At 47.7% G+C, this 18034-nt stretch overlaps 1 long non-coding RNA gene across 1 annotated transcript in view; it reads right to left on the reverse strand.

The window, feature by feature from the left end:
• LOC142662523 (uncharacterized) overlaps positions 1-18034 on the reverse strand; it is a 103792-nt gene that overhangs the window by 85228 nt on the left and 530 nt on the right. Inside the window, exon 2 of the long non-coding RNA XR_012850958.1 lies at positions 9258-9342. This is a non-coding gene — a long non-coding RNA (uncharacterized LOC142662523). The remainder of the gene's footprint in view (positions 1-9257; positions 9343-18034) is intronic.

Genomic DNA, 18034 nt, shown 5'->3' on the forward strand with positions numbered 1-18034 from the left:
AGCGGCAGTTCAGGCACTGAAGACAACATGGGGGTGCTTTGTAGCGCGCCCGCCATGTTCTGTCTTCAATGCCGCAGATCATTAGTGCAGCGCCGGCCGCATCACATGATGCTGACCCCGCGCGCATATGTCAGGACTCAGGAGCGGGGCTGTGGCTGAATTACACAGCCGCAGCCCCGCTCTCATAGTCATGTGTACTATACTGAGCTGTGCGGCTGCAACGTGCATCCCTCCCATAGACAGGTAGGAGCCCTGTCTGCGAGCCAGATACGGCCATCAAAAGAGCCATATCTGGCTCGCGAGCCATAGGTTCCCGACCCCTGGTTTAGAGGGAACATTTAAGCCTTTCACATTGAACGACGAGACCTTAATTTGTCTCAAATATGGTTGGGCTGCCAGATTAGAACATATTTCAGTAATACCTGTGGCTAAGGACGTTTCTCAAAAACAGTATGAAACATGAATAGTAGAAATATATACGTAATGAATTTCGAACAGGATATATCTCCAGGAATATCATATATTGATGTGTAATCCAAGGAATGATCAAAAAATGTTAAGGTCAAATGGACATTGAAAAGGGTGGGGGGGGGGTGTGATTGTCCTGATCGGAACATGGATCACATTGCAAGCAATTACTTAAAGGGGTTGTCCCAAGTTGATAAATGGAGCTATAAAGCTCCCCCATGTAAAAATAAGAAGAATTCTAATTACCTGTCCGTCGTCCAGCGATGTCGTTTTCTTGATATCGTTTATTGAAGTTGCGGTCGGTCCCTCTTTGTATCCTGCTCGTTGCCTAGGTTCCCGGCCACCGCTATTTACCTTTAGCGGTGGCCGCGCATGCGTAATGACATCCTCTGCGTCCGGAGCAGAGGATGTCATTTACTCATGAACGCGCATCTCGGCGCATGCGCAGGAGATGCAAGGAGATGAAGTGGAAGGCACCCGTCGCGAGAAGTCTGCGCTCCGCTAAAGGTAAGTGTGTGTGTGTGTGTCTGTGTTTGTGTATATATGGGTGTTACATAGTTACATAGTTAGTACGGCTGAAAAAAGACACATGTCCATCAAGTTCAACCAAGGGAAGGGAAAAGGGAAGGAAAAATTTCTACACATAGGAGCTAATATTTTTTTGTTCTAGGAAATTATCTAACCCTTTTTTAAAGCCATCTACTGTCCCTGCTGTGACCAGCTCCTGCGGTGACTATTCCATAAATTCACAGTTCTCACTGTAAAGAAGGCTTGTCGCCTCTGCAGCTTGAACCTTTTTTTCTCCAGACGGAGGGAGTGCCCCCTTGTTTTTTGAGGGGGTTTTACAAGGAACAGGATTTCACCATATTTTTTGTATGTGCCATTAATATATTTATATAAGTTAATCATGTCCCCCCTTAGTCGTCTTTTTTCAAGGCTAAATAGGTTTAATTCTTTCAATCTTTCCTCATAACTTAGATTCTCCATGCCCCTAATTAGCTTTGTTGCTCTTCTTTGTATTTTTTCCAACTCCAGGGCATCCTTTCTATGAACTGGAGCCCAGAACTGAACTGCATATTCTAGATGAGGCCTCACTAATGCTTTGTAAAGTGGTAATATTACATCCCTGTCCCGCGAGTCCATGCCTCTTTTAATACACGACAATATCCTGCTGGCCTTTGAAGCAGCTGATTGACACTGCATGCTGTTATTGAGTTTATGATTTACAAGTACACCCAGATCCTTCTCAACAAGTGAATCCGCCAGTGTAGCTCCCCCTAGGACATATGATGCATGCAGGTTGTTGGTACCCAGGTGCATAACTTTACATTTATCTACATTAAACTTCATCTGCCAAGTGGACGCCCAAACACTTAGTTTGTTTAAATCTGCCTGTAATTCATGAACATCTTCCATAGACTGAACTATATTACATAGCTTGGTGTCATCTGCAAAAATAGAAATAGTGCTATTAATCCCATCCTCTATATCATTAATAAAGAAGTTGAATAATAGTGGTCCCAGCACTGAACCCTGGGGTACACCACTTATAACTGGGGACCATTCAGAGTAGGAATCATTGACCACAACCCTCTGGATACGGTCCTTAAGCCAATTCTCAATCCAATTACAAACAATATTTTCTAAACCTATAGTCCTTAATTTACCCATTAGGCGTCTATGGGGGACAGTGTCAAATGCCTTTGCGCAGTCCAAAAACACTAAATCCACAGCGGCCCCTCTGTCTAGACTTCTGCTCACCTCATCATAAAAACAGATTAGGTGTTTGTGTATATGTGTGTGTGTTTATGTGTGAGTGTATATATGGGTGTATTTGTGTGTATATTTTTGTGTTTGTGTATATGTGTTTGTGTGTATATATATGGGTGTGTTTGTGTGTGTTTTTGTATATGTGTGGGTTTGTGTATGTGTATATATGGGTGTGTATGTGTATATATGGGTGTGTTTGTGTACATATGTTTGTGTGTATATGTGTATATGTGTGTGTGCTTTTTTGGTGTGTTTGTGTATATGTGTGTGTGTGTATATATGGGTGTGTTTGTGTATATATGGGTGTGTTTGTGTATATGTTTGTGTATATATGGGTTTGTGTACATGTTTGTGTGTTTATGTGTGTGTGTTTGTGTGTGTGGGTGTGTTTGTGCATATGTTTGTGTGTATATGTTTGTGTGTTTTTGTATATGTATATGTGTATATATGGGTGTGTTTGTGTACATATGTTTGTGTGTATATGTTTGTGTGTATATGTGTGTGTGCTTTTTTGGTGTGTTTGTGTGTGTGTGTGTATATGGGTGTGTTTGTGTATATATGGGTGTGTGTATATGTTTGTGTATATATGGGTTTGTTTCTGTACATGTGTTTGTGTATATGTTTGTGTGTTTATGTATGTGGGTGTGTTTGTGCATATGTTTGTGTGTTTTTGTATATGTATGTGTGTGTGTGTTTGTGTATATATGGGTGTGTTTGTGCATATGTGTATAGGTTTGTGTGTATGTTTGTGTGTTTTTGTATACGTGTGTTTGTGTATATATGTGTGTGTGTATGTGTGTGTTTGTGTATATATGTGTTTGTGTGTATATGGGTGTGTTTGTGTACATGTGTTTGTGTATATGTTTGTGTGTGTATATGTTTGTGTGTGTGTATATGTGTGTATGTGTTTGTGTTTAGGTGTGTGTTTGTGTAATATATGGGTGTGTGTTTATATGTTTGTGTATGTTTGTGTGTGGTTGTTTGTGTGTGTGTGTGTGTGTGTGTGTAGGTGAGTATAAGTATCGGTATTGCTCACATTGCTAACTTTTTTTTTATGTTGTTGCAGATTTTGATGTACGAATTGGACTACATCTTCGATTCGTTGGACTACTGCGTAGATCTACGTTTTTTGAAAATTTTAATAAAATGGTTAACGAGGGTTTTGTTGGGGATTTCTTATTTCAATAAAAAAAAATTGTCTGTTTTTTTTTCAAACTTTATTAGTGCCTAGATAATGGTAGTTGGCTGATTGACAGCGTCCATTATTAAGGCGGTACTTAGTGTTAGCCGGTGCAGAGGCTAGCACTAACCACCCATTATTACTCCGGTACCCACCAACACCAGGGGTGCCAGGAAGAGCTTGGTACAATCCAGTACCCAACCATCTGTTGTGATGGTCGGGTACTGGGGCGGCCGTAGGCTGGTATTATGAGGCTGGGAAGGGCCAAAAACAGTGGACCTTCCCACCCTTGTAATGCTAGGCTGCTGCTGTGTTGTATCGGGCTGGTTATAAAAATGTGGGGAACCCCGTCGTTTTTTTTGTAAAATTTAACAATAGACGTTGGGTCCCCCACATTTTTAATAACCAGCCATATACAAGGCCGCAGCAGCCTGGCATTACACGGGTGGGAGGGGCCACTGGTTTAGTACATTCCCAGGCTAATAACACTGTGTTGTTTGTGGCTGGTTATGATAAATTGGGTGAAACCCCATGTCTTTTTAATAAAAATAATAACCAGCCCCCCCCCCCCCCTTTTTAATAACCAGCCAGATACAACGCAGCAGCAGCAGCCTAGCATTACAAGGGTGGGAAGGTCCACTGTTTTTGGCCCTTCCCAGCCTCATAATACCAGCCTACGGCCGCCCCAGTACCCGATCATCACAACAGATGGTCGGGTACTGGATCATACCCAGCTCTTCCCGGCACCCCTGGTGGTGGTGGGTACCGGGGTAATAATGGTGTTTAGTGTTAGCCTCTGCACCGGCTAACACTAAGCCTCCCCTTAGTAATGGACCTTGTCACTCAGACAGCGGCCATTACTAAAGTGATAGTAATAAAACTTGAACAGAAAAGACAAAGATATAGATAAAATATTTTATTGAAATAAAGCACCCCCAACACAACCCTCATTAACCATTTTATTGATGAAAAAAAAAGCGTCATCTAAGTAGTCCTCGAAACCGACGTAGTCCAAACACCAAACCTGTAAAAAATCAAAAATATAAAAAAATAAAACATGTCGTAGGCTTAGTTTCACTTTCATGTGTGATACTGACTGCCTTCGGCAAAGTTGGCTTAGATACAGGGCACCAGCAGACAGTATCATACATGGCCATACAGACATATATACATGCACATATACGCAAACACATACATGCACGCACACACATGCACGCACACACACACACACACATGCATGCACGCACACACATACATACATACATGCACGCACGCACACACATACATGCACGCACACACATACATACACGCACACACATACATGACAACATACATACAAGAAAACATATACATACCGTATTTATCGGCGTACAAGACGACTTTTTACACCCTTAAAAAAATGTCAAAAGTGTGGGGTCGTCTTATATGCCGGATATTGTCTACATTAGGGATGCACGGTGCATCGAAACTTCGATACTGTTTCGATACGGTGTATCCCTAAACGGTTCGATATCGCTATTTCCTGTATTTCGATACTGAGCTGCGCAGCCGCACAGCTCAGTATAGTAACACATGAATGTATGGGAGCGCGGCTGCGGCTGTGTAATTCAGCCACAGCCCCGCTCCTGAGTCATGATAAGTTCGCGGGGTCAGGATGATGCAATGCGGCCAGCGCTGCACTAATGAGCGGCGGCACTGGAGACAGAACATGGCGGGCGCGCTACAAAACACCCCCATGTTCTGTCTTCAGTGCCTGAACTGCCGCTCATTAGTGCAGCGCCGGCCGCACCTCCTCATGCTGACCGCGCGCGCACTTCCTGTCAGGAGCGGGGCAATGGCTGTATTACACAGCCGCAGCCCCGCTCTATAACGGCGGAGATCAGAGAAACCACTCATCTCCGCCGTTATTCCCCTGAATGCTGCGATCACAGCTGACTGCAGCATTCAGGGGAAAGTGAGAAGGGGGGGGATGCCCCTGGATCGCGTCACAGGGAATTCCTGTGACGCGATCGAGGGCCATACCATATATGGGCAGACAGCCCAGGGTCTATTGACGGACCCCAGGGCTGTCTTACCATATTTCATGTTGTTAGGACATACCCAAGTATGTCCTAACAACTGCCTGTGTATTATCCGTCCACAGGTTAATGTACTGGCACATATCTGATATATGTCAGTACATTAAAGTTTAAAAATAAAGTAAAAACAAAGTATTGTTAAATTTTTAAAAAAAACACACATTCACCTTTTTTACAATAAACATTAAAATAAGTCTCAATACATAAAATACACACATTCAGTAATGGCACGGACAACAATGTTTTTGCATAATTTATGATGTGTACGCTGTAAAAAAAATGAAATAAACACGGCTTTCATTCACTTATTAATGTGAGGCGCGAGGTGCGATGAATTTACCCTCCATGTTCCTCACATTAATAGTAATTAACCCCATCATGTACCTCGCACATTAACCCAATATGACTGAGAAACACGATGGGATTAATTACTATTAATGTGAGGCGCGTTCAAAATTCATCGCACCTCACATCAGAAAACGGAAGAATTTTTTTTTTATTACTGTTGGCAAAAGTATCGAAATCACAATACTAAACGAAGTATCGGTATCGAAGTCAAAATTCTGGTATCGTGACATCCCTAGTCTACATATTGTCTACACACAGGTTGTGTGTTACCTTGTGAGCCTGCAGTCCGGTACACAGGCTCCCGGGATGCACGGAATCCGCCACGGATCTGAGGGAAGCCGGTATTAGCCGCCAGGGAACATCCCTGTAAGATCCTCTGGCCCGCCCTTTCCTCTCATTCCCTGCCTCTCAGATCTCGCGCGATGACGCAGCCTGCATGCGCGAGTTCAAAGAGACAGAGTCCTGGGTCCTGCCGCCGATGGCCATAGTGAAGCGCTCCTGCACGAAATGGTGAGTATATCTTAAATTCTATATTTTAAGGGTAAAAGTTGGGGGTCGTCTTATACGCCGACATATACGGTACATACAAGAAAACATATACATACATACATACATACAAAAATAAACTCACCTAAGACGTTCCCACGAAGAGCTGAACGGTCCCGTCACTTTTCTTCTCCCATTCACAATAACAGAGGGGTGGGCGCAGATGACGTAATCACATGGGCCTGATATGATGACGTCATCTGCGCCACAACGCATTGTTACTATGAATGCGAGCGGCGCCAAGAAGAAGGAAGATGGCAAGTGACGGGATCGTTCAGAGCGCCGTTAGAACGTCTTAGGTGATTATTATTTTATATATTTTTAGTTGTTCGCCGGGTGCTGATGCAGCACCGATGCGGCGGGTACAAAAATGTAGTGACAGGGTGGGGGAGGGAGGGAAAAGTGGCTTGCCGAAACAGGGTGAATGTAATGTAGTGTAGTGTAGATGACGTTCACGGTAAGTTCGTCTCAATCGGGCTTACCATGCCCGCTTGAGACGAACATTCTCCCGATGTTGCTAGAACTACAGTATCTAGCAACATCGGGAGCGCGCACACTGCAGAGCGGAGCGGCTTGATTGACATCGAGCCGCTCACGCCCCTTTTTAGAAAAGATAACCAGCACTTGCTGAGTTAAAGTGTAAAAAAAAAGTCACTTAGGAAATTAATTTTAATTTTTTTTTAACACCAAATGTTTTAAAATTCATTTCCTGCTTAGAATGTATAAAAAAAAAAAATTTGAGTCAACTTGGGACAACCCCTTTAACATACCCATGTGAAGAAAAATGTTACGGTGACGCAGAGACAATTTCTCTACCATGCTACAATCTATTAACTTTCGACCTACAGGGTGAATAGGCAAATATACATAACTCACAACTTAACATGAACTCATCCATATTTACACACGGTCATAGTAACACCACTTGGTAGAGAAATAAAAAAAACCTGAATGTTCAAGTGGTCAAAGTATTCGTAGAAGAAGCAACTAGAAAAACCGCTACATCGGAACGATTAGAAGAGTAAAAAAATCATGGCGGTTGTGAAGTGGTCGATACTCGTTTGATTTTAGGAGATTTGGATTTAGTGGCAGAGCACCAGTCATCAATCTCCAGTAAAGGCGGCATGTCGTTTATGTCCTCAAGAGGCATCCAGGAAGGAGTCTATCGGGGCGAGTCGAAAACGATCCCAGGCCCTCTAAGGCCGAAGGTGCTCGTATGGTAATTTGCTTACCATCTTTCAAAATGGCTAACGCAAACGGAAATAACCAGCGGTAAGATAATCCTTTCGATTTCAGGAGATCCAAGAGGGGTTTCAGCTTCCTTCGTGTCAGCAGAGTCGATGCTGCCAGATCTTGAAACCGTTTAATATGAACTCCCTCGAACAGAAAAGGCGAAGTCCCTTGATGAGGCCAGAACATCAGCTGTATCGATGAAACTGAGCAAGCCGCATATCACATCTCTTGGCGGCTCATCTGGTTTTGGGCGCAATGCACGATGAACCCGTTCTATAATCACACGGGAGGCTCTCTGTGCCGAATATCGTAGTAAATACAGTTTGAGTGACTTGCCTCAGAGAATCAGGTGAGTAAGATTCCGGGATTCCTTTGAACCTTATATTTTTGTGGTGGCTTGTATTTTCCTGGTCTTCCAAGAGAAGAAAGGCATTGTTAAGATGTTGTTGTTGCTGGGCTGCTCTATCATGTAAGGCCCTGAAAAAGTTCATTTCCACGTCGAGAGCTTCCTCCAGGGTTCCAACCCTGTGGCCAATATGTTTGATATCTGACCGCATGTCAGTTACTTCTTTAATAAGTGGGGTCATTGCTTGAGCCAACGCTTTTTTCAGAAAAGATAGTGATCGGAGAGCCCCCAGCTACAGCCAGTTCTCTTCCTTCATCGTCCTCACTACGGTCAGAGTCATCTCCAGAGTCAGCTGCGTGAGCAGACAGAGGAAGATGTTGTCGACCTATTCTTCCAGAGTTTATCTAAGTCTCCGTGCTGTCTGTTTTCTTTGGGAGTACCTGGAGTCTCCCTGCTTCTATCCATGTGTCTTGACCATCGTAGATTAGTCACCGTACTCTTAATTGCCGTTTGCAGAGGCGATGAGCGAGAGTTTAGCAATCAAGCATGCATTTGCCTCGCGGTCAGGCTCCACCCCCTTATTTTTTCTGACACACACACTACATTAGTTCCCCCTAGGCGACCTAACCCAGGGATTGTTAGATCGCTGGTACAATAGACTGAATTAATGTACTGCAGTATATTGTCATTTTTACAGGCTTCTGTTAAGCCGTGACACAAGCACGGCTTAACAGAGGCAGACCCTTGGGCCTTCAAGGCTCCCGGGCTGTCATGACCACCATCGGCGCCCCCCAACTTTACTGTGAGGGCGCCGATGAGCTGTCGGAGGGGACCACAGCCCTCTTTTCAACGCCTCAGATGATGCGGTCGTGATTGACTGCAGCATTTGAGAAGTTTAAACGGCCAGGAACAGCGCGATCGCTGTTTCTGTCCGTTAGCTGAGGCCCGCAGGGTATGGAGCACGCTCAGCCCGTGAGCACGCTCCATACTTCCCTATAACGTACATGATAATGAGTCAGGGGGTTAAAGGGGTTTTCCCATGAGGGACATTTAGGACATCCACAGGAGATGTCATACGTCAGATGTGGGTCCCACCGTGAGACCCGCACCAATTTCTAGAACGGGGTCCCCTAAACCAGTTCAAGCTTTTTGTGCGCACGCTGCGTCCCAGCCACTTCCTGATTACATGGTCAGGAGTTACGGAAACAGCGTGACCCATGCAGTTCAATGGAGCTATTCAAACATCCGTGTTTTTTCACGGAGCGTGTGTCCGTTGCGAGAAACTCACATCACGTCCTCTTTTGGTCCGTTAAAGCGTAAGGTGTATGAAACAAAGGACAACTGTGTGCTGTCAGTTTTTTCCTGGCCAGTTGCTAAAGGAAAGAGAAAAAAAAAAAAAAGAAAAAAAATTATAATAAATACAGTGGAGGAAATAAGTATTTGATCCCTTGCTGATTTTGTAAGTTTGTCCACTGTCAAAGACATGAACAGTCTAGAATTTTTAGGCTAGGTTAATTTTACCAGTGAGAGATACATTATATATATAAAAAAAAAAGAAAATCACGTAGTCAAAATTATATATATTTATTTGCATTGTGCACAGAGAAATAAGTATTTGATCCCTTTGGCAAACAAGACTTAATTGTTGGCAAGCACAGCAGTCAGACGTTTTTTGTAGTTGATGATGAGGTTTGCACACGTTAGATGGAATTTTGGCCCACTCCTCTTTGCAGATCATCTGTAAATCATTAAGATTTCGAGGCTGTTGCTTGGCAACTCGGATCTTCAGCTCCCTCCATAAGTTTTCAATGGGATTAAGGTCTGGAGACTGGCTAGGCCACTCCATGACCTTAATGTGCTTCTTTTTGAGCCACTCCTTTTTTGCCTTGGCTGTATGTTTCGGATCATTGTCGTGCTGGAAGACCCAACCACGAGCCATTTTTAATGTCCTGGTGGAGGGAAGGAGGTTGTCACTCAGGATTTGACGGTACATGGCTCCATCCATTCTCCCATTGATGCGGTGAAGTAGTCCTGTGCCCTTAGCAGAGAAACACCCCCAAAACATAATGTTTCCACCTCCATGCTTGACAGTGGGGACGGTGTCCTTTGGGCAGCATTTCTCTTTCTCCAAACACAGCGAGTTGAGTTAATGCCAAAGAGCTCAATTTTAGTCTCATCTGACCACAGCACCTTCTCCCAATCACTCTCAGAATCATCCAGATGTTCATTTGCAAACTTCAGACGGGCCTGTACATGTGCCTTCTTGAGCAGGGGGACCTTGCGGGCACTGCAGGATTTTAATCCATTACGGCGTAATGTGTTACCAATGGTTTTCTTGGTGACTGTGGTCCCAGCTGCCTTGAGATCATTAACAAGTTCCCCCCGTGTAGTTTTCGGCTGAGCTCTCACCTTCCTCAGGATCAAGGATACCCCACGAGGTGAGATTTTGCATGGAGCCCCAGATCGATGTCGATTGACAGTCATTTTGTATGTCTTCCATTTTCTTACTATTGCACCAACAGTTGTCTCCTTCTCACCTACGTCTTACTTATGGTTTTGTAGCCCATTCCAGCCTTGTGCAGGTCTATGATCTTGTCCCTGACATCCTTAGAAAGCTCTTTGGTCTTGCCCATGTCGTAGAGGTTAGAGTCAGACTGATTAATTGAGTCTGTGGACAGGAGTCTTTTATACAGGTGACCATGTAAGAGCTGTCATTAATGCAGGCACCAAGTTGATTTGGAGCGTGTAACTGGTCTTGACCTGCCTAGGTAGAGTCGTGTGTTAACCTTAAACCATACTATCCCCCACCCCCATTTAGTAACGACACATGACACCGAGGTTGGATGTGAAATGGCCACAGCAGCCGTTTATTAATTTCACAGTTTTATAAAAACAATTTAAATCCGAAACATTCGGATAACTAGTTAGGAATCCACCAGAGAATTCCTCCTAATAATTCACATGACCCAACATGGGTCAGAATCATAAATAACCATTAAACGTTAACATTAACCCGAGCAGAGGAAGTCCTTGAAGCCCCTTCAGATGTTCCTTTCAAGAACACACCGAATTAGCCATCTGCAAACCACTAATTACCTCCAGCCGTAAACCAGCTCGGAAGCACCGTTCACCTCTGCAGATGGCTCCACCCACTAGAAGTCCACTTCAAGGGGATAACACCCGTTGAAGCCCTCAAGTGATATACCGACCACTAGAAGTCCACTTCAAAGGGATAACACCCGATGAAGCCTTCAAGTGACATACCTTCTACCAGAAGACCACTTCAAAGGGATAACACCCGATGAAGTCTTCAACCATGTACCTTTTTTGGGGGACGCATACCCCCGATGCGACCCCCCCACCATTTTGTACTGACTGGCCTCAAGGACTCCCCCCGCCAGCTGCCATGACAACAGAACCTACTCCGGAAAAAAGAAAAACATGTTAAATAAACACACAAAATAAAACACAACGCTCATATACGGACGTACAGAAGACCTAAGGAGTAACAAAACAAGGGTGGGAGGGTGGGAGCTTTGCTTCTTGTGTACTACTCCTCCCGCTGCTTCCGGCTCAATGCCGAGAAACAGCGGGAAGCGCAGCAACGGCCCCCCCGTCCCCCCTAGCTCCTCCCCGTCCCTCCTTCAGCTTCTTCACCTTTCCCTCACCTCTTAACATTAACCCTTTCCCTACCAGGACGGTCATGTCGGCTTCCCTCAAGCCTGCAGCTGCGTCCAGCCTCTTCTTGACCTGCCTAGGTAGAGTCGTGTGTTAACCTTAAACCATACTATCCCCCACCCCCATTTAGTAACGACACATGACACCGAGGTTGGATGTGAAATGGCCACAGCAGCCGTTTATTAATTTCACAGTTTTATAAAAACAATTTAAATCCGAAACATTCGGATAACTAGTTAGGAATCCACCAGAGAATTCCTCCTAATAATTCACATGACCCAACATGGGTCAGAATCATAAATAACCATTAAACGTTAACATTAACCCGAGCAGAGGAAGTCCTTGAAGCCCCTTCAGATGTTCCTTTCAAGAACACACCGAATTAGCCATCTGCAAACCACTAATTACCTCCAGCCGTAAACCAGCTCGGAAGCACCGTTCACCTCTGCAGATGGCTCCACCCACTAGAAGTCCACTTCAAGGGGATAACACCCGTTGAAGCCCTCAAGTGATATACCGACCACTAGAAGTCCACTTCAAAGGGATAACACCCGATGAAGCCTTCAAGTGACATACCTTCTACCAGAAGACCACTTCAAAGGGATAACACCCGATGAAGTCTTCAACCATGTACCTTTTTTGGGGGACGCATACCCCCGATGCGACCCCCCCACCATTTTGTACTGACTGGCCTCAAGGACTCCCCCCGCCACCGCGAAACAGGCCTTGACCACCTTAAGCCTGTGAGTTCCTCCACACCACCACCGCCCTTTCTATGCCTTCTGCTATAGCCAAGCTCCAAATATCAATGCCAACCTCGGTCAGATGAACCCCGTCACTCCTCCAGAAATTCCCCAATCCTGACTCCAAATCCCTATGCCTCACGCAAATGCCCCCGTTCTTTGCCACAAAACGGGACACCGCCCGGTTAACTTTTATCCGAGCCTTATTGACTCTCTCCACCGATCTAGCTAACCGCCAATGCTTCCTTGGGACTATGTCCGACCACACTACCACCAACTTGGGATAAGATACCCACAAACACAACAAATCATGTTTGATATCCCGCACCAACTCACGAAAAGGGCGGACTCCTAAGTCATTCCCACCCACGTGCAACACTAAAACCTCCGGAACCCTATCAAGCCGCACATATGTCTGGAATTCCGCCAACACCCTGTTCCACGACATACCTCTAAACCCCAGCCAATGCACAACCGCATCCTGTCGCGGAATGCGCAACTGGCGACCATCCGGGCGGACGTCCGCCCTCAAAGCCCCCCAGTGCACGTACGAATGACCCATCAACCACACCAGACAAGGAGGCGAATCTGAAACGGAAAACACAGTTAGGCACCACCATATACATTTGCAAGCATAAACAACAAAATTACAACATATGGGGGCGGACATAGGACTTAAACCTTTTAGACTCCCAACGACCAATACGCCTCACCCCCTCATCATCCAACCCCCAGCGCCCTGCTTCCGTTGCTGCGCCAATCCGGAAGGAATGAGATGAATATGAGCCTGCCGCAACCCCAACCGCCGTCAAACATTTTTTAAAAACAGCTCCAAACTGAAACCTGGACAAGAACGACCCGTCCACATGACATAACAAAGGCAAATCTGGAGACCCCCTGTTTTTTGTAAAACCACGCATGCACTCTACTGGGCACATGACCGACCCCGGGAGAGCGAACAAAACTATCAGTTTTCCCTTCCCTAATTGGTCAGTTTTTGATCTACGCAACCATACCTCCAACCGATCTGCAAAAAGGCTCACCTCCCCAGATCTCAGCCCCCCTGCCTGTTTAGTACTTGGCGACACCAACTCACCTATTCTAAATGCTCCGAAGAACGCCAACGAGAAAGCCAACCGAAACAAATCCATTTCATCTGAAGAACGACATACCGATGCCAATGAACCACCCAACAAGCCCAGCAAAGCAAACGACACCGGCCTTCTACTATCCGCCTCCACCCTACCTCTGCGCAACCCCTTCAAAGCCTGCGATACCAGAAATTCCTTCGATACATCCCGCAAGCCCCGCAACTTAAGCCCAAACGCCACCGCGGATATAAACCGGTTCACCTTCGCTACTGAAAACCCCGCCTCCCAGGCATCCCCTAACCAATACAAAAGTGCCACCAACCTGTCTCTATCCGTATTGACATCACCCAACTCTCTTACCCACTCCTCCCACTGCCTCCAACAAGCAGCATAAGCCCTCCACGTCGTGCCCGCCAAAGACCTTTGTAACAGCTGCTCTACGGGACCGATACCAGATCCCATAGATGATCCGGACACGCCAAACCAATACGTTCCGCTCCCGGAGCCAATTGCCGAAACCGGTCCCACTGCGAGCGAGAAAGAGCATCAGCAACACAATTCCGTACACCCGGGACATGCACCGCCACCACCCACGCGTTCAGCGACAAACACACCAACACTAAATGTCGCAACAATTGAACTACCGGAGGAGAGGACGCCGTGATGTTATTAATGGCAAGCACCACACCCATGTTGTCGCAGTAAAAACGGACCTTCTTATCCCTGAGCCTGTCCCCCCAAATGGTAGCCGCCACCACGATGGGAAACAGCTCGAGCAGGGCCAGATTCCGCGTCAATCCACTGGACACCCAGCTAGCCGGCCATTGACCTGCGCACCACGGACCTCCCCCGTAAGCTCCAAAGCCACCCGCCCCAGCCGCATCCGTGAAAATATTCAGATCACTCGTATCCTGCGCTGGGGCCATCCATAGCGAGCGACCATTGTACTGGCCCAAGAAGTCATCCCAAACCTGAAGATCAGCTCGGTGCTCCTCCTTGAGCCTCACAAAATGATGCGGCGCCCGCACTCCCGCCGTTGCCGCCGCCAACCTTCTACCAAACACCCTCCCCATCGGCATAATCCGGCAGGCGAAATTCAACTTCCCCAGCAGCGACTGAAGCTCCCTCAACGACATTTTCTTCCTTCTACAAGCCCGTCGCACCTCCAGCCTCAAAGCACCCAGCTTATCCGCCGGGAGCCGACACTCCATTGCCACCGAGTCAATTTCGATTCCCAAGAAACAAATCGTCGCTACCGGGCCCTCCGTTTTTTCCGGCGCCAAAGGGATCCCAAAATCCCTCGCCACCTTCTGCAGGGCATGAAGCAAGTTACCGCAAACCGGCGAACCCCCCGGGCCAACGCACAAAAAATCATCTAAGTAATGGATCAACGAATCGACCCCGGATACTCCCCTCGTTACCCACTCCACGAAGCTACTAAACGCCTCGAAGTATGCACAAGAAAGAGAACACCCCATCGGAAGGCACCGATCCACGTAAAAGGCCCCATTCCAAAAACAGCCCAACAGCCGTTGGCTTTCTGGATGCACCGGCAACAACCTGAACGCCGCCTCGATGTCGGTTTTTGCTAGCAGCGCCCCCGGACCCGCAGCCCGCACTAACCCCACCGCCTTATCGAATGAGGTATAAACTACGGAACACAACTCGTGATCAATCCCGTCGTTTACCGACGAACCTTTGGGATACGATAAATGTTGAATCAAACGAAACTTTCCGGGCTCGCGTTTAGGGACAATACCCAAAGGGGACACAACTAAATCTTTCACCGGCGACTCCACAAATGGCCCCGACATGCGCCCCAACGAAACTTCTTTTAACAACTTTTCCGACACGACTTCCGCATGCACGTAAGCCGATTTTAAATTTCTCCGCGTAACCGGAACCTCATAAGGAGGCGGAGGAATAACAAAACCAACACTAAACCCTTCATAAAGCAACTTAGCCGCCGCCCTATCCGGATACTCATTTAGATAAGGGGCCATCCTTTCCACCCTCACCGGCGACACCCCCTTGACCAGCCCCGTGCTGGTTCCCGGACCTCTTTTTACGCAGACATTTTGCCGCCCCGTGTGATGCACCATTACACTCGGAGCACACGTGCTTGAACTTGCACGTGGCCCCGAACTTACACTGGCCTTCATTGAATTGCCAGCAAAACCCCGCCTTTCCCCCGCCGCTTGGTCCACTCTGACTAGTCTGGCCTCCCTGGCCACCGCTCCCGGGAAAGGGCTGCCTAACCGGAACCGTAACCCGTAACCAGAGAGCAATATCCTTCTGGTCCCACCGAATCGCCGGCCGAACCGCCTTCCGCTGACGGAATTGCTCATCATATCGCAGCCACGCCTGACCCCCATACGCCCTATGAGCCTCCCCAATAGCATCAAAATAACAAAATAACGCCGAACAATTTTCCGGCGCCTTTTCCCCTATCACACTAGCCAATATGGCGAACGCCTGCGACCAATTAACGAACGTCTGCGGGATAAGCCTATACCGCCGCCGTTCCTCCTCGTCCTTTTTACTCTCATCCCGCTTGCTCTTATCCAAATTGAATTTAGCCAGCGGCAAGAGAGAAAAAATTTCAACATATTCATCTTTCCAGATCCGATCACGCACCTCCTGCTTTAAATGCGCCCCCAACGAACCCTCAAAACAAACATACACCTCCCCCCGAGCACGATCGTCCATGCGCACTCGATCGCCGTCCTTCTGTGCCTCAGTCTGCACCGACACCGCGACCGCCTCTCTAACCGCCACCACCGGACGCGCCTGCAACGATCCCACTTCCCTGGAGCCTTCCCAAACTACCGCAGGGGACACTTCCGTTACTACCGGCGCCGCGGCCCTATCCAGGCGCCCCACCAGCTCCCGTAAGCAACCCACTAAATCTGCCAAACCCGCTCCGTCGCGTCCGCCCGCGCCACTACCGGCCCCCGATGCTATGCTAGCAGCCCCCCCGCCGACACCCGACATAAAAATCGCTGGATAAGACAATAAAGGAGTTATACACTCACCGGGCTGCACAGGCGCTGTGTTCCCGTCAGCCGGACCATCCTGACCTCGACGATAGACGTCCAGTTCACCTTCCTCCAGTTCTTCTCTCGCCGACGACTGTCCCTCCCAACGACCTCTTCGGAAAGGGGATGAGGACGCGCTGACCGATGGGCCGGCAACCTGCCGCCCGACCGCCGGGACCCAGACTTCCGACCGGACCTGTTGCCTCGACGTCGCTGCAGATCTAGTCGTCCGTCTAGACGATCCTGACGAAGCCTGCCCCCTGGCCGGAACATCACCATGCGGGGCGGCCGTACCTTGCTCTTGACATCTTCCATCTGATGGGGGAGGGGTGACAGGGAGCCCGGCCTGCGACTCCCTGCTTACCGCCGGACCCCGTCGCGGCCTGGGATTCCTGCCAGGACGCAGGGCCTGGGAAGGGGCGGTCCTCCCAGCTGCCTGGCCTGCAGCGTCCGGGATCGGGCTCCCTCTGCGACGCCGTGTCCGCGGGACTACCTCCGGACTCAGGCGCTCTGGAGGTCGGGACCGCCGAGAGGGACGGGTCGACACAGCCTGCATCGCCGTCACCCCTGCTACCGCTCTCTGCCTGCCCAGCGCAGGAGCGGTTGTTGCCGACTCCCCCCCCGCCGCCATAGCCATGCTCGTAGGGGGGCCGGGGGAGGGGAGCCTGTCCCTTACAACAGACCCCGAACGCCGTGCCCGACGTGGCGAAACGGCGTCCGGGATCCGCGTTAATGCAGCCACGGTCTCCTCCAGCCATCCGGGACCGTGGTGCACAGCAGCGGCACGCAGCCGCTCTAAAATCAGGGCCTCTGCCATACTAAAAAGCCGGGCAACGGGGAGCTTTGCTTCTTGTGTACTACTCCTCCCGCTGCTTCCGGCTCAATGCCGAGAAACAGCGGGAAGCGCAGCAACGGCCCCCCCGTCCCCCCTAGCTCCTCCCCGTCCCTCCTTCAGCTTCTTCACCTTTCCCTCACCTCTTAACATTAACCCTTTCCCTACCAGGACGGTCATGTCGGCTTCCCTCAAGCCTGCAGCTGCGTCCAGCCTCTTCTGGAGGAGGCTGAACTCTTAATGGTTGGTAGGGGATCAAATACTTATTTCTCTGTGCACAATGCAAATAAATATATATAATTTTGACAATGTGATTTTCTGTTTTTTTTATATATAATCTATCTCTCACTGGTAAAATTAACCTAGCCTAAAAATTCTAGACTGTTCATGTATTTGACAGTGGGCAAACTTACAAAATCAGCAAGGGATCAAATACTTATTTCCTTCACTATATATATATATATATATATATATATATATATATATATATATATATTGGCGCTATATAAATAAAGATTATTATTATTATATATATGAGAAACAGATAACATATGCGCATAAAACAGACACACACGGACGTAAAACGGTCTGTATTTACGCTCTTGTGGACGAGCCCTAGTACACAAAAGAAACTCAGGGCTCCTACACGCGTATGAAAACACATGCGCAATACAGATAATTTT

This window comes from Rhinoderma darwinii, chromosome 1 (genome assembly GCF_050947455.1).
Source record: "Rhinoderma darwinii isolate aRhiDar2 chromosome 1, aRhiDar2.hap1, whole genome shotgun sequence".
In the NCBI taxonomy this organism is placed as follows: Eukaryota; Metazoa; Chordata; class Amphibia; order Anura; family Rhinodermatidae; genus Rhinoderma; species Rhinoderma darwinii.